Below are 22547 nucleotides of genomic sequence, written 5' to 3'. Positions count from 1 at the left end.
TTTCTTCCTCCTCATTCCTTGCCACTGCACATGCACTGTCGAGTTTAAGCTTGGTGTCATTACAAGGGCCCGAGGTGAGGATGCAGGAACTCATCCCCAAATTGTGATTTTATCCAATAGCAGAAAGCCTGTCTCACCAGGTATTTCCTAAACCCCTTCTCCTCCACAAAGGAATCTCTGCTTCTGGATACTGACATTAACCTTCCTCTGGTCTTGTGTGATCATCCTCCTCATGACAGCCTTTTCAGCAGCAATATCTGAATGCTATCTGAACAGCCCACCAGGGACTCAAAAGTTGCAAAGATCAAGGCAAGTTTCAAGTGGAAATTTCCATCTCCATTGAAATTGTGTTTTAGGTATGCCCTTGGAAAAAGAAAATAGCCACTTTACACCTTGGAGTTGAGTATTTCACAGAACAAATATTCTGAACCAGATATTGGAAAAATGATTTGTCAAAGGATTTTTTTCCACTTTGTGAATATATTGACATGGTATGCTTTTCAAAGTTATGAAAATAAAATTGCCTGGTTATATATGTGATGATCACTTACCATTGTCAAAAGCAATAAAATTACATCAGTGAGGACAGTGAGGGTTACTTACAAACTCTTGTAAATCATAATAGATGGAATAAAAGATGTTGAACATGGATAGGACTGTGGACACTGACAACACATTTATACTGTGCCCTTTTTTGTATATACTTAAAGAAAAACATTCCTGCATATTTTTTTCATTTAGTCTTAAGGAAAGGCAATAAGATGGGGGAGGAAATGGTTTGGATGTGAAGGAGCTTAGAGGACAACTGCGAGAAGGGAGGAACAGGGGGCTGGTGAGGAAGAGGGCAGCAGAGTGAGGGAAAGAAAGGGAGTTAATACAGTCCCCAACCTAACGATGGTTTGACTTAAAATTTTTCAACTTTACCACGTTGTCAAAGCCATACGCATTCAGTAGAAACTGTACTCAGAATTTTGCATTTTGATCTTTTCCTGGGCTAGCGATATGCGGGATGATGCTCTTTCACGATGCTGGGCAGCGGCAGCGAGCCACAGCTCCCGGTCAGCCACAAGATCACAAGGGTAGACAACCGAGACACTTACAACATTCTGCATCCACCAGCCATTCAGTTTTCACTTTCAGTACAGTATTCAATACATTACGTGAGGGATTCAACACTTTACTGTAAAATAGGCTTGTATTGGATGATTTTGCCCAACTGTAGGCTAATGTAAGTGTTCTGAGCACATTTAAGGTGGGCTAGGCTGAGCTATGATGTTCTGTAGAAGTATTAAACACATTTTTGACTTACGATATTTTCAACTTACAATGGGTTAGTCAGGATGTAATCTCATCATGAGTCGAGGAAGATGCATATGAGAATGTTGACGATGCTCTAGCAATTCTGTCCACAGAGAATTACGTCCAGCCCCTCTTAGTCCCTGTGTGCCCATCAGAGTGCTACGTGCTTTCTATAAATTGCCTCATTTTAACAATTCTGTGAGATGGGTACTATTGGTATCGCTACATTACAGATGCAGAAACTGGGGGAGACAGACAGAGGTTAGGGTCATGGTGAGGAATTGGAACACAGGCCCTCTGGAACCAAGGTGAGGCCTGCTGCTTGCTTCTGGTCTGTTTACTCTGATCATCTGCACGATGGAGAGGATTAAGGCTGAGTTTGCTGGGCAGTGGAGCCTGGTCTCATGCTCTCGTTTACTTTATTCCTTGAGTCACCAATACCACCCCCAGCTTCGATGATTTGCAGGACCTACTCAGCCTATAGTCCTGCTCACAGCTATGATTTATTATAGCAAAAGGACACAAAGCAAAATCAGCAAAGAGAAAAGACACATGGGTGAAGTCCAGGAGGGAACCAGGCACAAGATTCCAAGAAGTGTCTCCCAGGGGAGTCAGACAGGATGTCCTTAATCCGCCCAGCAGGGAGTGGTGGTAACACGTGTGAAATTGTCTACCAGGGAAGCTCATTATAGACTCAGTGGCCAGGGTTTTTATTGGGGCCTAGTCACGTAGGCTGCCTTTGCCTGGCACATACCAAAATTCCAGACTCCCAGAAGGAGAGCAGATGTTCAGCATGAACTATATCATCTGCACAAACAGTTTGGGCACAGGAAACCACTCTTCTCAGTTAGGGTGTGAGAACGCTTCGGAAATCTAAGTTCCCGGAGGCCAGTCATGGGGCAATCTTGCAAACAGGCCTTTCTAAAGACAGCAGTTCAGGCCTGCTAATTAACTCTTTTCTGCATATGTCTTCATTTCCTTTCCCTGAAGAAATGATTTCATTGGCCTAAAGTTTGAGGCATTGAGCTTAAATAAATTTCTATCTAAAAGCATCATGTTAACTTGGTTTCACTTTAAATTCAAATGATTTCATCCACTCACACTACTGAAAGCAGTGATTCTGGCCCGGCAGAGAAAGCAGCCTGCAGAGAAGAAAGAATACGACTGTCTGTCACCTTGTGCCCCGTGGAGCTGATGGGACAGAATAGGGGCCGTAGTTAGCAACAACTCACACACCCTGTGCATTGCCTCCAAGGGAAGAGAGAGAGGTTGCCAGGAAGCTTTTAGCTGCCTTCTTTCCCAAAAGCAAAGTATGCTAGGCAGAATTCTAACGTGGCCCCAAGATTTCTGCCCCCTGGTGTACAAGCCTTGCATAATCCCTCCTTTGAGGAGCCTATGAATATGATGGGCCAGATTCCCTTGACAGATTATATTATGGGCAGAAAGGAGATTACCTTGGATGGGCCTGACCTAATCAGATGAGCCCTTTGACAGCAGAGAGTTTTCTCCAGCTGTTTGCAGATGAAGTCAGAGAAGTGCTCCTGATGGTCTCAAAGACAAACCAAACTACTCTGTTGTGAACTGTCTCCGTAGACATGTGATAAGAAATGATAGGGGCATCTAGGAGGTGAGAGCCATCCCCAGCTGATAGGAAATGGAGATGTCAGTCCTACAACCACAGGCAACTGAATTCTGCCACAACTATATGTGCTTGGAAGATGACCCTGAGGTCCAGATGAAATCACAGCCTAGGTGGTGCCTTGGTCTTAGCCCAGTGAGACCCTGAAGAGAAAATCTAGCTAGATGTGCCTGGACTTCTGACCTACAGACTGTGTGATGATAAATGGCTGCTGAGTTAGTGGTAATTTGCTCTGCAGCAATAGAAAACTAGTACACACAGTAAGGTAACAACCCTGCATCTTGGGCTTTGATGACTCTTAGTTTAACAGCATGTACAAATGCTTTAAGTTAATTTTTCTGATTTCACTGGCTATAACCAACTTTGGGAAAGTGACAAGTGATTGGACTACATGCTCAGGCTATAAATTCAGTGTCTTATCTGAAACATGAACAAATGCAAAATGTATGTGCAAAGTTGAATGGAATCCTAGAAGGTCCAGGCAAAGCATAGCTAATTAGACATAGAACTGCTGTTGCAAAGCTGGTTACTTTCCTAATTAAATTTTATGGTTTTGCTGAAGAATTAAAACAAGAAAGTTAAACAGAAAACCATGCCTCCAGAGAACTGGATTGAGAAAGCGCCAACCAATTAAATTGTTAATTAAGAGCATAGCCATGATTTAAATAAAGTTATGATGGAAGACAGTTTGCAGGTGAGTAAAATTAGAGTCTGAACACCATGTTCTGCCTACATTTCTTCAAAAATTCTTTGTGCTCTTAGGGAATAGAAATGGCTTTATGTAAGATCACGGTCAAAGTTTCTATTAGAGAATTTGACACATCCTTGTTGAAAGAAAAATTAATGATGCTTCTGTTTCTGGTTTTCTCATAAGAGAGCAATAGAATAAAAAACTGTCCTGTATCCAAAAGTTTTCCATTTTTTCAAACTAAAACACAGCCTCAAAAATATCAGATGGCTCGTCAGCTGTCACTGAGTGACACATTAAGAGTCATAAAATTCCATGGGGAAAAACTGCCCTTCATATGAGGAACACTTCACCCCTTGTCCTTGGCTCGTGTGTGAAATTCGCTGCTGCCTTTCCCACGTGTGACTCTCCCTCAGCACTGTGCTGTAGTGGGCTGCTCTCTTCTCTCATCCCCCTCGGTGCACTCTCCAGTCCTACAGCTGGACCTACATGAGCTTCGGGACACCTGTGGTCCCCAGGCTCTTACAAGCTCAAACATCCAAATGGGTGGTTTAATTGATTGCGAAACCTGTGAAGAAGAAGATGGGTGATAGATTCATGCTATAGGAGTTATTTCTTCCAAATTTCATTAAAAACTGATGTGCCATTATAGGATCTCTTAATCATGGCTGCAGTAGGCAGAATTTCAAGATGGTTCTCAAGATTCTTAGCCCTGGTGTACCCGCACCTTCTCCGAGGTTTTCCATCAAACGCTAATCTAGGTACTTTTGTAAGAGGACTTTGCAGATGTAAGTAAAGTCTCAAATCAATTGACCTTAAAATAGGCAGATTATCCGGGTGGGCCTGTCTTAATCATGTGAGGCCTTTAAAAACAGTGTTTTCTCCAGCTGGTAGCAAGAGGACATCAGAGAGAGGCCCTCCTGCTGGCCTGGAGGAAATCAAATATCCAGGTGAGAACTGCCACATAGGAAGAAATTGCAGGAGGCCTCTAGTTGCTGATATGAGCTGTCCCTAGTTACAAGAAGGGGAACAGGAACCTCACTCCTACAGCTACAAGGAACCACGTTTTACCAGCAACTGGTGAGAATGTACGAGGATCCCAAATCCCAGATGAGTCTGCAGCCTAACTGACACCTTGATTTCAGGCCCGTGACACCGGAGCAGAAAATCAAGCCACTTCTGACCCACAGAAATGAACTAATAAAACTGAGCTGCTAAATTTGTGGTAATTTAGCAATCAAAGTCTAATACAAGGGCCTTAAAGAGCAGGTGGCTTGGGAGCTCACTGAAGATACACAGAAGCACTATGAACGATATTGAATGCTAAAAGAGAGGAGACCAAAACTTTAATCTGTCAATGTGTTTGGGGCAGGAAATAGCATTTTCATTTTTTTGTTAAAGGCTTTGTAAAGTAATGAGGCAACCTTACTTTTGCTTTCTCTGGCATGATTTTTAAAAAAGAGAGAAAACTCGTTAAAATCCAGGCAGATTTCCAAATGCAGTTATAGATTAAATTTCAGGAATACAAATTTCAGACATAGAATGCAGTTTCTCCCTCTGTGTGAATATGGTAATTAGTATACTCAATAACAAAATATATTACAAGAAACAATACAATATGTCGGAAAAACAAGAATACATTAGAAACATTCTTTCAAAAGTCAGAAAGCCCTCTCTGGTGTTCTGATGATGACTATCCCAATGAGTCTTTATTTAAGTTGCTCAGCTAGGTTGACAACATGACCTTGGGCTAGTACCATAGTATTTTAAGTTAACCATGTTTCCTTTCTGTTTGTAAGACTTTCTAGTTTTGATGTTTAAGCAACCTGTTTTGAGACTAGTTTTTAAACTTTAAAAGTAATTGTTCTTATTGGACAATATTAACTGCCATTCCTAAAGCACTTGTAGCTGCACAGTTTGAAAGGTCAGGTCCAGCACAGTCTCCCATAGAAGGTGATCTCAACTGGGCTCATTCTTGCATCTGCCATCACCTGTCACTGTCTCACCTGTCTTGTGGTTGGCAGCCTGAGGGCTGGGATGACAAGACAATTGGACCACATTTCTCATCGTCTACGTGGCTGGCCTGGGTTTATTTACTCGAGTGTCCAAGAGTAAGAGAGAGCAAACTGACAAAGCTCGTTGAACCAAAGCTTGAAACAGATAACATCACTTCTGCCACATTCAACCAGCCAAAAGAAGTCACAGGGCCAAACCAGATGCAAGGAGTGGAAAAGCAGGCTCCAATTCTTGATGACGTAATTGCAAGCTGTGAATACAAACATGAGCAAAATCTGTAGTCATTTTTATATCCACCCCACTCTGTATTTCCCACCCTCTCACCTCCCCACCCCCCCACCCCCCGACCCCGAGACATCTATTCCAGTCTGTCACCAGATCCAAAGTAGAAGATGACAGCTACCTAACTTCTCTGCGCTCTCACTGCCACTTAGTTCTGGCCCTGATCATCTTTAGCCTGAAGTGCACCAGTTTCCCCAATTGCCTTTCTGTCCCTCACGTATGACACCTATTTGTCCTCCATACTGTAGCCAAGGTGATCTTTCTGAAATGAAAAACTGACCATGTCACTTCTCTACTCAAAACCTTTTAAGTGTCCTCCATTGTCAACAGCAGTCGTTCCCAGACCAGATTACACATTGAATCTCCTAGAAAGCTGATATCTGGCCCCACTGCCAGAGATTCTGACTCAATTGCTTGGGTGAAGCTTGGTTATTAGTATATTTTTAAAAGCTCCCTAGGTGATTCCATAGGTAGCCACGGGAGTAAACTATCAGCCTAGGGTATAGACTTCAAACTCTTTGGCATGACACATAGGGCCCTTCAAAACCACACCCTGCCTGCCTCTTGAACATTTCTCAGCATCCATCACTATCCTTGGCTCAGTGTTCATCACCCTAGCCCTACTGAACTCGTTGTAGTTTCTCTCCTAAGTGCCTTTTCTCAAGCCATCCTTCCTGTCCAGAATGCTCTTCTCCTCTTTGCCCACCTGGTGAACATCTTTGAAGGCTAAAGCATCCAGGTCTTGAATTCTTTGACCTTCACTGAATTCTACAGACAGTTATATCCTAGCATCTACGTCATTTTGTGCTTATATTATCTTTTCTCCCCCAACCCATCCCCAGAAGAATGAGTTTTTTACAGACCCTGAAACTCAGTGGATCTCTGAATTGTGTACGGTGAATAGGAAGGCATTGAGGAAGAGAAAGGAGGACTCTTCAGCTGATGCTAAAGAGGTTTATGTGCACAGTCAGGCCCTTACCCCCAGGAGCACAGCCCAGCCCAGACTTAGAAGAGACCATCATTCCTTCTTGACCCACCCCTTGGGTTGCACTTTTTTTTCTGTTCTTACAGGACACCCTTTGTATTTATTCTTGTGATTTCACCTGGAAAAATAACAAGAATTGGAGGGTATGATTTGCTCTTTGTCAAATGCTCTTTGTCATTTCTACTTTTAAAGGACATCACCATGTGATCAAAGATATGGAAATGGATGAAGTTCCTTTTCCAAGGGCAGAGACGAGGCTTCTTGATAACTGAGAGGTTTCCTATCAAGTGTACAGAATATACTTTGGTGCCATTTCTTGGACCCATGAACTTACAGCAGCCTTTGCATATTCATCAGCCACAGCCACAAACCTTTTCTTGATTAAAGAAGTTTCCTGTTTTCTATCATATTTTTTTCTACCTGTATAAATGTGGAGTCATTTCCCCTGCTTTACTTGGTTTTAGAGGTCGTTGTTGATGAGAAGGATGGAACATGGACCACAGCCTTTTTTAGAGAAATGGGTTCTGCCCTAATGGCTGATATCAGGGCACAAGCATGTAAATGAGTATCAGTGACCTAAAGGGATTGACTGTCACCATCCAAATGCACTTATTAAATATTTAACCATGTGAGGTCTTGTACAGGTCAAATGTGAAAAGCAATTAGCATCATGATTAATAAGAATTTGACCCCTGGAGTTATACCTCTTGGGTTCATGTCTAGACTCTTCGATATACTAGTTGTATGAGTGTCAGAAAATTACCTAATTTCTCTGTACCTTATTTCCTAATCTATAAAATAGGGAAATCCAGAAAGAGCTGATCATTCCCACATCTGTGCTGAACTGTAGCAGGAACACAGCCATCTCTAGGCTGCAGCTACTCGTTCCCATGTTGTGTCTCCATTACCAGACAGACCCCTGAGAGCAGACTGCTTACCCTTCTGCTTTGGGTGGAATCAATGTCTGATTCATCTTTGTTTCCCTGGTGCCTGGCAGTAGTAGGCACTCAACAAATCTTGAATGAATGAACAAATGGAATTCATTCATCCATCTACTTCCCTATAATTATAATAAAACTCTAACTTGGATTCTAATCAAGAACATATGTATGACTGAATAAATTTTCAAAAAGATAAGAAAACCTAACTATAGGTAGAAATAAGAACTACCGTAGAATGATGGGTTAAGGGAGCGTCAAGGAACAGGCGAGGATGCGAGGTAGGGGTAATTACCCATCTCTTCAATCACTAAAGAAGTTGTATGGAGGAAGTAGGATTTCTGTAAGAGCTTGATGGTAAGTTTCTTGAGAGAACCATCTCTGAGATCTGCAATCTTCCATTAGAGCCTAACGTAACTAAAATTTTGCCTTCGGGTGCTGACTAACTCGGTGAATACAATAATGTTAATTACCAGAAATATTTTAATTTGAAAATCAGAGCTAAGGTGTTCTGCCTAGGAGTCAATTTGTTGTTTTTTATAATCAGAAATGTCTGTATCTCCTTAAGCCTCTGACATACTTGATCAACAAATCCATTCCTTTCTTGTAACCTAAAAACAGCTACTAAGGATGCCTATATGGCAATTCTCTGTGCCCTAAAAAAATTCAGAGCAGCTTCTGCATATTTATCAGCCACAACCACAAAGACTTTGCTTGATTAAAGAAGTTTTCTGTTTTCTACCATTTTGTTTTTCTAGCTGTTGTGATTAAAATTCCCATGGTCGCACAAATATATTTCTTAGATCTTTTCCTGATAATTGCATTTGCTTTGAGGCTCATGAGTGGATTATCAAGAGTGTTATTTTAGTCTCTCACATTTCAGTTACATTTTGAAAATGGACTGTGATCTGGGCTAAGAATCAGCATCGTGTTCTTAAGAAGAAAGGAGAAAATACAGAGCATGACACATAATCTAGCAGGGGGAAAAAACTGACCCAGTGTAGGGATTGGTGATCTTTGAGAAGTTGCATCACAAGTCTTGATTGTTTATCCCCTTTGAGAGATGACGTTGGGAACAGAGGCAGGAGTGCATCTGTGTTAAGGGACCAGGCTAAGCCTTTCGGTGAAAGTATGATGGATGCTATACCAAGGGAGCAAGCCTTGGGCTGTCAGGCAAGGAGTGAATAGATGGAGGACAAACAATGGAAGGGCAGGATATATTCTTCTTCTCTCATTCAACAGTCCCATCCCTCCTAGTCCTAAAACTCCAGCCTCCATACCCAGAGCCTGGCTTAGAGTAGACAGCCCATTCATTTAGTCAACAGACTGTATTGAGCAACAAGATCAATTGAGGTCCCATCAGGCGACAGAAACCACCCCAATAATTTGAACAGAAAAATTTTAATATAAAGCAGTATTAACTAGTAAATGATGACTAACTTCTAAAAGGGCGTAAGAGAGAGAATTCAAATTCAGAGAGCAGCTGCTACCCCTAGGGATGAGAAAGAGTGCCCAGGAAGTGACTGAGAACCGGACAGAGCCTCTTTCACTGCCCTCTACTCCGCGGCTGAGGTTCAGGCCTTGCTGGAGTCAGCAGCCCTCTGAGTGGTGGAGAAATTTGCTGGGGTGCCATCAAGCTAGAGCTCGTCTCAAGGAAGCTGCATGCTGGGGTGTCAGAAAAACTTGCCAGAGAGTAAGAGTAGCTGGGGCTCCCATGTGCCACCAAAAGCCATGCCATAGGAGGAGAGAAAGCACATTGGAAGCAGAAAAAGAACCTCCTTCCTCTGCTGCGTCTTGCAATGTCTCTCTAAAGCCCTCCCTTGACAAAGCCTCACACTGATCAGCTGTCAAAGCACAATGTTTACAGGGTCTGGCTCAAGTATCACAAAGCAGGACAAAACAGAGAGTGGATTTGGAATTGAGAGGCAATAGATTGAAAACTGATCCCCAGGCATATGGTGGTTAACAAGGTAAATTAAGGCCTTTGTTCTCACTAGCCCTGCCCCTGAAGAGGAATATGGAGAAGTGAAAAGGCCACAGCAAGGGGTGGGCGTTAAGGGATAACACAAAACCCCTCTCCTCACCCAAAAAGAGAGAGGTAAGAGATTTAACAATGATTATCCTTCTACTACGTGCTAGGTACTCTGCTAAGTACCAAATATATATATATATATCAGCTCATGTAACCTCCACGATTTAAAGAGAGGTTGGAATTATTATCCCAGTGTTACAGATGAAAAAATGGAATCATTCTGTTTTTCCATTCCACAGAAGACTTTTCCAATTTAAGCAATTCCTTTTGAACATGATTTAAGAAGTTTCACCTGAAATCTTTATCAGCTTTCGAAAGACTTTTGCTGAGATTATTTTCTGGCCAGCTGGGAGTAAGAAAGGATGCTGAGAAATGTAGAGGGGTTGAGATGGGGAGTCCAGAGGAGGGAGCTGGGAGCATGGCCCACTTCACAATTTTGTCCAAAATTGGTATGGTCCTGGAGACTCAGCCATCTCTCCTGCCATCTCCGGCAACCTGTCTTGATTTTTTATTTCTTAATAATGTGTTTAAACTATCTAAGCATGTTTTATCTTAGTGTCTTTAAATAATTGACAAAATATTTTCTGCTATAAATATGTGACTAATGGAGCAGGTGCTGAGAGAGTGGGAGAGAAGTAGTGGCAATGAGCATGATATTTCTATTTAACAAATCTAAAGTTGACTCTAATTATCACAGTTCTTATTGTTTATCATATGTATTTGAAAAAATATTGGGGAAAACAGTTTGCAGGTTAAAAAAGAAAACCACAACATTGATTTGGGAACAGCAAAATCTCTTAGGGTCGTCTAATTTCTTTCAGGAGCATAAGACCCCATTACTGGTCAAGAGGTCAATTGATCAAGGTTGGTCAAGATAAATGATATATACTAACTGTTGGTTTTCACAGAACTTAGGATATTGCCTAATTTATTGCTTAATAAATTGTAAAAACAAAGTCTAGATCATACAACCATAAGTGGATTCAATCTCAGATAATGAATATAAGAGACATAAGCCATAAAAGTTAATTCTATGACCAGTAATATTCAGCCTTTTTTCTTCATCAAACCTAGGAATAATGGTCCCTAGGGAATGCCCATGAAGCCAGGATGTGGCATCAATGGATAAGGAGGGAGCAGTTATTTGAGGAGGTTATAATCAGAATTCCAGGTAATTTTAATAAAACAGTAGAAGGTTCAGAAACACAGAAATTAAAGTTCTCTTAAGGACTAGTGCAGAGTAATGCTTGCAAATTTTTGGACTGTAATTCATACAGAAGGGAAAAACCAACCGTCATAGTGAAATGTGGACTTAGAAACAAACAGTGTCGAGTTACACGTCTCTAAGTTAGTGTGCCTGTTGGGATGCAAGGACTCTGGGCTTTCAGAGATTCCTGGAGTGACCTTTGTATGGCAGACTTGGTTATGCAACGAAATTCTGTCTTCTCTTTTTCCTGGGCACCATGTTTCCAACCTCCCTTGCAATTACTTAGGGTTAGCCATACGACTAAACGTAGCCAATGGAACGTACACAAAAGTGATGTGGGCCATTTCTGGGCCAAGACTTTAAAGGAAGGAAGTTCCCCCTCCATGCCTTCTTTCCTCTTCTGCCGCCTACGTGACAGTAATAACAGAGCCCAGGAGGATAGAGGAGACTTGATGGAAAATTTCTGGATCCCTGAATCCCCACATAGAGTAAAGCTGACCACCCACAAGGTATACCCACGTTTGTCTGTTATGTGACCAAAGAACAAACTTCTCTTGTGTTTGAATCATTATTTTGCAGTTGAGCATTGTAGGGAAAGAACAATAGTTTTCCCTCAACCCTTCTAAGTTCTTTGCTGAGACCCCTGCAATAAAAAACAGATTAACAAGAAAAACAAATAGAAGTTTATTAACATGTATGCATGGGAAATACCCAGGGAAAAGTGAGTAACCCCCAAGGGGGCTTAGAATTCAGACTTAAATACCATCTTAATGGACAAAGGAAAAGAGGATGTAGGCCTTTTAGAGGAGAGTGAAGGAATTTTAGGAAAGATGAATGGGCCCTTAGAAGAATAGATGGGAGGCATGATAGTTTGCGAAAACATTTGTGTGGGTGTGGTATTAATTTCTGGTCTCCTCTCCTGTGATAAGACTCCATCTTCCCTGGTTGATAAAACTCCTGGGGAGGGGATTTAGGACACTTGAGTTCCTTTTAGAGGCTGTGTTTTGAAGCAAGTAAGAGAAGTAAAGAGAAAACCTCTCCCTACGTTTGCCGTTTTTCAAGTGCCGACAGCTCAAAATCATCAGCAGCCACAGCAGCACAATTTGAGGTAGCATGTCCTGAACTGCTACATATTTTGAGGTGGCATGTTCTGCTCCCTTTCAGCATCATCACAAATATTACATAAGATGGTATATGCGAGAGGCACCTTAACAAAGACAAAAACATATGACGTTAGTTCAGTAGTTGGGCAGTAGGTGGAAGGAACATAGATATCACAATCTGGAAAGAAAGAGACAAGTGTTACGTAGTAAGAAAGCATTTGGTAACTTGTGGTAGAAGTATCAAATGACCACAGAAGCCAAAGAAAGTGCCTATTGATCCTATAGTCCTAAGGAAACTAGTTGCAAGTCCCCAGTCTTAGTATGCGTTGATTCTTCTCATTGCTTACAGAAAGGTACTACAAGAAAGAGCTGAGTTCATGCAGGAATTGACCAGTTTATAAGCATAAATGAAAGGTGGTAGGGGTATAAAAGGGTAGTAAAATCAGACGGATTCTAGATCCTAAATATGAGAAAATAAGACTGAAAAAAGTTTTGAGAAAAAAAAACCTTAAAAAAGGTTTTAAGATTTCTCAGGTTCACCAAGTGACTTTGAGTAATTGAATTACTTTTCTACTTCTCCACTCAAACCTACTGCTTCAAAAGCCTTTGTAGTGGCTTCCATTAATTTGGAGAGAGGGGGTAGCATGTGAGGACCGGGAAACAAAACATTATATTCAAACAGACTTAAGAATTTATGGTTGCTGTCAAACGAAACTTAATGAAAGAAAATATACCAGAAGCCTACCTAGTTTTCTGAGAAAGGGCCAAAAATATCACAGACTTGACCAAAAACAACAACTTTGCTAGATAAAGCCTTATACAACTAAGACCCCAAACTTGAAGAAGCCAGAAGCAGCCTGCAAAAGCTGCCTGCCTTCAACGGGCGCATACTCGCCAACATCCACTTCAAACGCGGCCTGGAAGAATGAGAGGCCAAAGAAAACCTCCAAGAGAGGGTTGGAGAGAACTGTGACGGGACAGAAAGTTCCAGAGAGTGGAGCCTGGGTCCAAGCAAGGACCTTCCTCCACTGCTCCAGAGCAGGGAGTCTTTGTCATGTCCACCCAGATAGATGTCATCATTACATGGGTGCTAGTGATTGCACACACTCCCCATTCTTCCCTGATCAAAAGGAGATGTTATTGTGGATGTCCTGTCTCTACTCACCATTGCACATCAAGCAATGGGAGGTGCAGGGAGCAGATAACCTGCCTTTTAATTTGTACATTTCAGAGTATAACGAGCCACATCTGGACCTACTGAAGAACTGTGCTAACTGAAGGGGACTTTGGGTGGTCTCCTCAAGCAACCAGCCAGTGACTAAAAGAAAATACTGACTAGATACCAAAAATCTAATCCTTTTGGTTCATATTTCTTAGCTTCCCTTACAGGTCGGAGTTCCAGCTGGAGGAGAGTAAGCCGAAGTGGAGGATGCTGTCTACAGATAAAGCCTTTGTAGCCCCTCCTCACTTTCTGTCCCTGTCCACTGGCTGTACAAGGACTGTGACAAGGCCTTAGGGTATAGTGGGGCCATGAGATGAATGGAGCCTGGTCCCTAAATCACTACATGATGGAAAGCTACACACCAGTAATGAACAACTGTCTCAGAAATGAGGGGAAACTTTTGAGTTCGAGCCAATCTACATTCTGGGTCTATTTGTTGTTGTACCTAGTGTTACTCTGACAGAACTAGTACTTCTTAAACTACCCCATCTCTGGGACTCCTAGCTATAAGCTCTGTGAATCAACTGACTATTACAGGAGTTTAAATTCCACAAAAGCTGGTATAGCCTGAGAACTTACAAATGTACTCGTTCCCTCAACAGATTTTAATCGCATACCATATGCTGGGCATTGTGTGAATCACACACTGTGCTGTGAGGATACAGCAGTGAATACAAACTGGACCTTCAGACAAGGAGCTCAGAGATATTCATTAGGTCATCCAGAGCAAAAGAGGACAACTTCGTATGAACCTCTACAGATTTATTCCAAATTTATCCATTACACATATTCAAAGATCTAGCCAAACTTGCTTATCCACTGTTCCCCAAATATGTCCCAGTCTCTGGGCCTTGTTTATATAGATATATAAATAGCAATCTAAAATGTATATTAAGTGACTACCACGTGTTGGACGCTCTAAAAACTGAAGGCTACAGTAGTAAACAAGACCAACAATAATCCTTATCCTCATGAAACCTATCTTCTAATGAGGGGAGATTAACCAAAAAAGAGTAAAAAATATAACATATCAGATGGTCATAGTTGTAGGGAAAAGTAAAGCAGGGAAGAAGGTTGAAGGGCATGGAGCATAATTTTAAATAGAATGGTCAGGGAAGACATCCTGAAAAGATGGCATTTGAGCAAAGGTTTAAAGGAGGGTAGGATGAGTTGTCATTCCTATACCTTCAAGAATACTCCCGCCTCCCTTATATACCTGTCAAAAGGGCCAGTCTCAGTTGCTAACTCATCAGAAGCTTTCACCGACTGCCACAACTAGATGTGTCAGCCGTTGAAGAACTTTGTTATTCTCTTGTACAATCTGTTCTCAGATTCTGGTTTTCTTACTCAAACATATGTTCTCATTCACTTGCAAGTTTGGGGGACCAATGAACCAATTTGATTAGGATAACCTAAGGTTAATAAATTTTAGCTCTCTTTGCCTTAACCCCACACAACCTCCAACACCACCCGACATATTTAGATATTGATGTTTTCTCAACAAGCTTGCACACTTTCCAACCAAATGGCTGCTCACACACCACTTCCACATACAAATACTACTTTTCATGCCTCATATACAAAAGATACATTTTTTTAAAAAGATGTATAGTGCATTTTTTAATCTAAATGACGAAAAATGTTAATAACACCCGTAGGCTTAATAACTTGAGTCAAGGGGAGGGGATGGTGTAGAGACAAAAAGAGACAGATGTGGGAGGCAGTTTGAAGGCAAAAGCAAAGCAACCCAACATTTACAGAGTTCAGGTGCAGTTTGATCTGGGGTTAGTAAGGAGGCTTTAGAGAGAACTTAATGCTTAGTGATTCAAGTACCTTGGTTATTCCAAAAAGAGGGTAGAAAGAAAAATCTGATTTGCCTGGGAATAGTCTTCAGACTGTCACATTGAAAATGCACTACTACAACCCCAGGTTACCGCAAAGGAAAACTTAGTAAATACTAACTACAGATCTGAACGTTCGCAATGGTCTTCAATGAATCTATAATTGTTTAATGTTTTTTAACAAAAATTCATGGATATGCTGTAAGGACTGTCAGCTTCATTTAGTATCCACTTTAAATTTATAGATCCTTTCTTTCTTTGAGTAACATCCTTTATTGCCCTTGGAAAACCATAATCCTGAAAGAAGTATAATAAAGTGCAGAATGAACTCTTTCAAGAATAAATGTTTGTGATTTAATGAGAAGTTAAATGAATTTCTAAATTTTTCTCAAAGAATTTTGCAAAAAGAATTGCTAAAATTTAAAAAGTTTGGGAAAATCCTGCACCCATCTCTATTTGGGAGGTAAAGAGTACATGTGTGTAACGGCAAGCTCAAAGGGACCCTCTGTACTTAATTTAGAAACGTTTCAAGAATGCAATTCTTATGGGATAGAGGGATAATTCATAGAAACAGAATGATTCTTGAAACTGAAAGTGTTCTGTTTAAGTTTGTGTCACACTTAATTTCTTGCTTGTAATGAGAACATTGACTTTTTTTTTAAGATATAGAAAGCACAGGATTATTAAACTATTATATAACATTGCTATCAAGGGATTCCAAACTCTTTGTAAAATGTTACTTAATTTAATTCTCACAGCTCCCCAGCAGGTAAAGAAATGACAGGTGGTGTTTGTGACAGGGTTTTATCTCATTTTCTGCTAGCAAATGTGAGTCACTGTTACTCTTGAAGCTGAAACAGAGCTATAATTTCGTAACATTTGGTTGAGGCACTGACCTGACCTCATTCCACCTCTCTCCAAGTTGGGCAGTGATGTTCCAATTTTGCTCTTATTTCTCTTTTCTAAGGTCTGGCAGTGAACCGTCAGAGACCATGCCTTGGGGTAGAACTGGATGAGAAGAGGGAGAGGAGAAGCCTTTTAGTAGATGGAAACTTTTGTTTCTATTTTAAGAGAAGTAAACATTTAGGGTGTTGGGTCTCAGTACATCAGTTATTCTGCTAATAAATCATTCCTTTTTCTCTTGACACATGTAGAGTTCAAATGGACTTATAAAAAATTAATTTATTTTTGAATATGTAACACAATACATTGATAATGTTCAAAATTCAAAACCTTGAGAGAATACACAGAAAAAATCTCCCTCCCACTCTTCTCCTCTAGTCACATAATTCTTCCCACAGAGGCAACCACTGTTACCAGTTTCTTACAGACATATTTGATACAAGTCCAGGAGGTGAGGAGAGGGAATAGATGAAGATAAATACACAGTGGTCCCTCAGTGTCCACAGGGAATTGGTTCCAGGACCCTCCGCAGACACCAAAATCCTCAGATGCTTGTCTCATAGATAAAATGGCGTAGTATTTGCAAATAACATGTGCATATCCTTCCCTATACTTTAAATTATCTCTAGATTACTTATAATACCTAGTACAATGTAAATGCTATGTAAATAGTTGTTATACTGTATTGTTTAGGGAATAATGACAAGAAAAAAAGTCTGTGCATGTTCCACGTGGATGCAACCGTCCTAGGCATTTTGGTCCCTGGTTGGTTGAATCTGTGGATGCAGAGCCCATGGATTCAGAGGACAGATGTATATCAGTATATAGATAATTTCTCCTCCTCCTTTTTCCTAACTTATAACAAAAATATACACACTGTTCATATATGCACTACTTTCTTCACTTAAGATATCTTGGCAATTATTCCATAACAAAACACAAAAAGCTGCCTTATTCTTTCTTAAAGCTACAGTCTTCCTTTGCATAGATAGACAGCGTTTCTTAAGCCAATCTTCTACTGATGATATTAAGATTGCTTCCAATCTTGTGCTAGGGTGAACATTTTGCAATGAAGAACCTGGTAGGAAACTCATTTCACATGTGAATAAGTAGGATAAGTTCTAAAAAAAAAAAATGGGATTTCTGGGTCAAAGAGGATGTGTACTTTGATTTATAGATATTTTTCAAATTGCTTTCCATAAAGACTTTATCAATTCACATTCCCACCAGAAATGTCTGAGAATTTCTATTTCTCCACGTTCTTGCCAACATAGTGTACAAACTGTTTAACTCAAAGAGACACTATAAAGTGAATAATCTTTTCCAATTCTCGAAGGAGAAATTTGATGTATCAAAGGATATCTTATGTTTTCATAGGACCACACATTTAAAATAACTTGCACATATCTTGACATAAAATTGCTTAAAAGTACAGGTCATAGCCCATTCAATATGACCATAACTTTGCCAAAATGATTCTGTGTGGCAGATTTCTAAACCTCAGCCAGCTACCAAGTTGTTTCAAGAACTACTTAATAGAACACGTTTCCTGTACCATCGAAGAATCTGAACAATATATCAGAGCTTCTTGTACCGTGATTCGGTCACTTTCAGGAAAATGTGGAAATATGTAGCTAGTGAAAAGTACTATTTTATATATGGTATTTAGAAAATATCATTTTATATACAGAAAGGAAAATATTATTTTATATATGGTATTTAAAGTATATATCCACAGAGGGGGTAGGCATTTCAAAAATATCTGTGGGCTGGTGGTTGTGATATTACAAGTTGAACTACAGAGAAGTTGTGCCGAGTGAGAAATTAGTTTTTATGAGATGTTTAAATGTACATTGCATGTGCCAGCACACGCTGGTTACTACATTATTTATATAGCATTTGCAAAGGTAATTGAGACATCTGATATTCCACATGGGGACTTGTACTCAGCTATAAATTATGTCACAGACGTCGTGTAATAGTTCTCTCCACTTACAGCAATTACTGGAATTCTCAAGATTTTACACACACATGTATGTACACGTATGCCCCAGAGCCTCATTGTTCTCCATAGGGAGTCGTGTTTGCCAAAGTTCTAAAGTATTAGAACTTCTTCAGTTATATAAAAATATTTGATAAACACTGTAATATCAGAAAAAGGTTAGTATTTATTCATGGACTTCTCTTTAAAATGTTTGTAAAAAAGGAACTATTCTTTTCGGTTATATTAAACTGGAGAGATTAAAACATATCTAAACTATTGGACTACTGGGGGTGAGCATGATCAAGTATACTCAGGAAGTGATAAACAATAATGTGCACCCGAAATTACACAATGTTATAAACCATTAAAACGCAATAAAATTACTTTAAAAAAAAGTCTAAACTGGTATTACAAGATGTTCATATGGCATTAGAAACTGCCTCCCACTTACACCCTTATAATACCAAACACTATTGGACCCCATGTGAACTGGCTACTAAGAGCAAATTGTTCTTTGATGCTCTTAAGAAAAGTGTCCCTAGAAATATTGCCTTGTGCCTTTACTAATTCATTTCGGTTAGCCAGGGTTTGATAACTATTGTTATCAAAATGTGGTTAAGAAGGGATAAGATTAAGAAGTATTTACTCTTGACATATTTTACATAATAATATGACTATAAAGGTAATCCCTGCAGCAGGATTTTGCGGAGGCTCTAGTCTAGCATTTCACAAAGAATAACATCATAGCGTTCTCAGGATTGCAATTCATTCAATATGGTGCCTTAAAATAAATAAACATTTAAACATTCTCCACTTCAATTGGAATGGTTTGACCGTTTCAGAACACTATGATTTATGAGCAAATCAGCATTGGCTCATAATTGTTTTAATAGGTTTTATTATTATCTAGGTATGGTGAGGCCAACAGGTCAGCAGATGACTACCACTGAGAAGATAGTTTATTATACTCACAGATCCTGAGAGTACACATTACGCCATTGGGGGTGGTGGTGAAGATAATATGGGGAATCACCAGGATCAGACACAAGGGAGAAGGAGGGTCTATAGGCAAGCACCTTTATTGTGTTTCTGCAGGAAGGAACCGGTAAGGAAGGGTAAAGCAGTTTAGGATTGGCGAGTTTGAAGAATTATAGCAGACTCTGGAGCACAGGGATGTCCCTGATTGTCTGGTACCTGGGCCTGGGGTAACTGGGGAGGGTGTAAATCAGTCTGGAGTATGAGAGCCCAAGAAGGGAGGTGGTTGAGGGTGTGGACTCTGGATTGGTTGGTTTGTATTTGAAAAGCATACTCCCAGGGGGAGGACTCCTCCCAAGGGGTAGGAAGGGCAACAAAAGAGGCAGGGGGCCAAGGCAAGGTAACTCAGGCATATTATCAGGTTGTCCAGAACAAGGTGTAGCCAGCATATGCATGCAGAGTGGATGTTAAAGCACCAAGTTTAGAGAAACTTGGTAAAAGCATCAAGTTCACAGAACGTGGTTAATGTAATAACGCAGTCACTCTTAGCTGAGCATTACTGGCTTCTTTGCTATGACTGTTTGACCTTTATGGCACTTACCTATTACTCTTAGTATTTTTATATATAATTATATATGTGTATGTAATTATGTGTATATATGTAATACAAGAAATTACACTTTTGTGTATAATGAATCCTTAGTCAAAGCCAAGTAGCATAAAGTACATTGATGTTAAAATACTACAAGGTAATATGGAGTATTATAATAATTCAGATAAATGACAATTCTTATAAAAATTTTCTTTGAGATTATTTTCGCCAGACCTATAAATTGCAAAAATATGATTTTAATGATGTCCTATAATACTTTTCAATGGCCCTAGTACTTTAAAAAAAAATAACATTTAAAAGAGGAAATAGTGTGATAATATTTTCTACTCTTGCTTTTCCTTTTTGTTAATATAGAATATCCACACATTTGATGTGTTAAACGTGGGAAAGGGATTGTAAAGAGTAGCCTGAAATCTCTCAGCTCATCATCTAGAGAAAAGGGCATTTATTTAGAAACAAAAATTATTTTTTAAAAAGCCAATCAGGTGTATGATCCTTTAAATGTATTGTTGAATTCAGTTTGCTAATATTTTGTTGATGATTTTTGCATCTGTGTCTATCAGGGATATTGGCCTGTAATTTTCTTTTCTTGTAATGTCCTTGTCTGGTTTTGGTATCAGGATAATGCTGGCCTCATAAAATGCGTTTGGAAGTCTTCCCTTCTCTTCTATTTTTTTGGAAGCGTTTGAGAAGGATTGGTGTTAGATCTCCTTTAAATGTTTGGTAGAATTCAGCAGTGAAGCCATCTGGTCCTAAACTTTTGTTTGTTGGAGGTTTTTGTTACTGATTCAATCTACTTGCTGCTAATCAGTCAGTTCACATTTTCTATTTCTTCATGATTCATTCTTTGTGGGAAATTACCCATTTCTTGTAGGTTGTCCAATTTTGGCATATGATTATTCATAATACTCTCTTATAATCCTTTGTATTTCTGTGCTATCATTTTAACAACTCCTTTTTCATTCTTTATTTTATTTACTTGAGCCCTCTCTATTTTTTTCTTGATAAGTCTAGCTAGAGTTTTGTCAATTTTGTTCTTTTCAAAAAAACACAAGTTCTTAGTTTTATTGATCTTTTCTATTGTCCTTTTAGTCTCTGTTTCATTTTTTTCTGTTCTGATCTTTGTGATTTCCTTTCTAATAACTTTGAGCTTAGTTTGTTCTTTTTCTAGTTCATTGAACTGTAAAGTTAGCTTGTTTATTTGAGATCTTTCTTATTTATTTTTTTTAAAGATTGGCCCTGAGCTAACATCTGTTGCCAATCTTCTTTTTCTTCTTCTTCTCCCGAAAGCCCCCCACTACATAATTGTATATTCTAGTTGTGAGTGCCTCTGGGTGTGCTATGTGGGATGCCACCTCAGCACGGCCTGATGAGCAGTGCTGTGTCTGCACCCAGGATCCGAATCAGCAAAACCCTGCGCCAACAAATCAGAGTGCGTGAACTTAATCACTGGGCCACAGGGCCGGCCCCTTTCTTATTTCTTAATGTAGGCCTTTATCACCATGAATTTCCCTCTAAGCTAAGAGAGTAGATCTTAAAAGTTTGCATCATAAGAAAAAAAATTTATAACTATGTGTGGTGTTGGATATTAACTAGACTTATTTGTGATGATCATTTTGCAGTGTATTCATACATCAAATCATTATGTACTACACTCAAATCATTATGTTGTGCATTAGTGTTATATGGCAATTATATCTCAACTTTTATAAAAATCAATTGCTTTGTTTTTTGTTTTTTTTTTAAGATTTTATTTTTTCCTTTTTCTCCCCAAAGCCCCCTGGTACATAGTTGTATATTCTTCGTTGTGGGTCCTTCTAGTTGTGGCATGTGGGACGCTGCCTCAGCGTGGTCTGATGAGCAGTGCCATGTCCGTGCCCAGGATTCGAACCAACGAAACACTGGGCCGCCTGCAGCGGAGCGCGCGAACTTAACCACTCGGCCACGGGGCCAGCCCCAATCAATTGCTTTTTTAAGTGAAAAATTCAAGAATCTCAAACATCAAGACGTGGAAAAAGTTGTCTTTTTTTTTTTTTTTTTGGAGGAAGATTAGCCCTGAGCTAACTACTGCCAATCCTCCTCTTTTTGCTGAGGAAGACTGGCCCTAAGCTAACATCCCTGCCCATCTTCCTCTACTTTATATGTGGGACGCCTACCACAGCATGGCTTGCCAAGTGGTGCCATATCCGCACCTGGGATCTGAACCGGCAAACCCTGGGTCACAGTGGAACATGCAAACTTAACCACTGCATCACTGGGCCAGCCCCAGTTTTTGTCCATTTTTGATGGCATAACAGGGAGATCAATTTCCATCTATATTTTAATATGCATTTGGTTCCCAAGTCAAACCCAACATAATATGTTAACTTAAAATATACGTCAACAAATTATTTTGCCCTTAGATGAAGCAGCATTTGTTAATTGCTATATAGGAAAGGCAAAGTTTTGTTTTTCCATATTACCAAAGACTGAATTTAAAGTTAATTTTATAATACTGATTTTTTAATATTCTGATCTAAAATAAAATACTTAACCTAGAAAATACTACTTGGGTAATGCACACCAATACTCCTGTTCAAGACAACTAAATCTGCATTAAAAATAAACATTTTCTTAAAAATATCAAAAAGCAAATAAGATGATGGGGAATTATTGAGTAGAAGTCCAGGACAAGATGAAAATCCAGAGAGGTAAGACCAAAGTTTGCAGCCACTTTTGCTCAAGGCATTTGCTGACCCAGGAGTGACAGCTAAGTCTAAGTGGCCATTTTGACAGTTCACAGAACTTACCAAGAGTAGAGACTCTGGTAAAGCATCCTAT

General features: G+C 39.8%; 1 protein-coding gene across 1 annotated transcript in view; it reads left to right on the top strand.

Moving 5' to 3' along the window:
* The window catches only part of CPA6 (carboxypeptidase A6), a 268232-nt gene that overhangs the window by 105034 nt on the left and 140651 nt on the right, over positions 1-22547 (top strand). The gene's annotated exons all lie outside the window — the stretch shown is intronic.

Source organism: Equus quagga, chromosome 16, assembly GCF_021613505.1.
Source record: "Equus quagga isolate Etosha38 chromosome 16, UCLA_HA_Equagga_1.0, whole genome shotgun sequence".
Lineage (NCBI taxonomy): Eukaryota > Metazoa > Chordata > Mammalia > Perissodactyla > Equidae > Equus > Equus quagga.
This window is presented reverse-complemented; position numbering and strand designations above follow the sequence as displayed.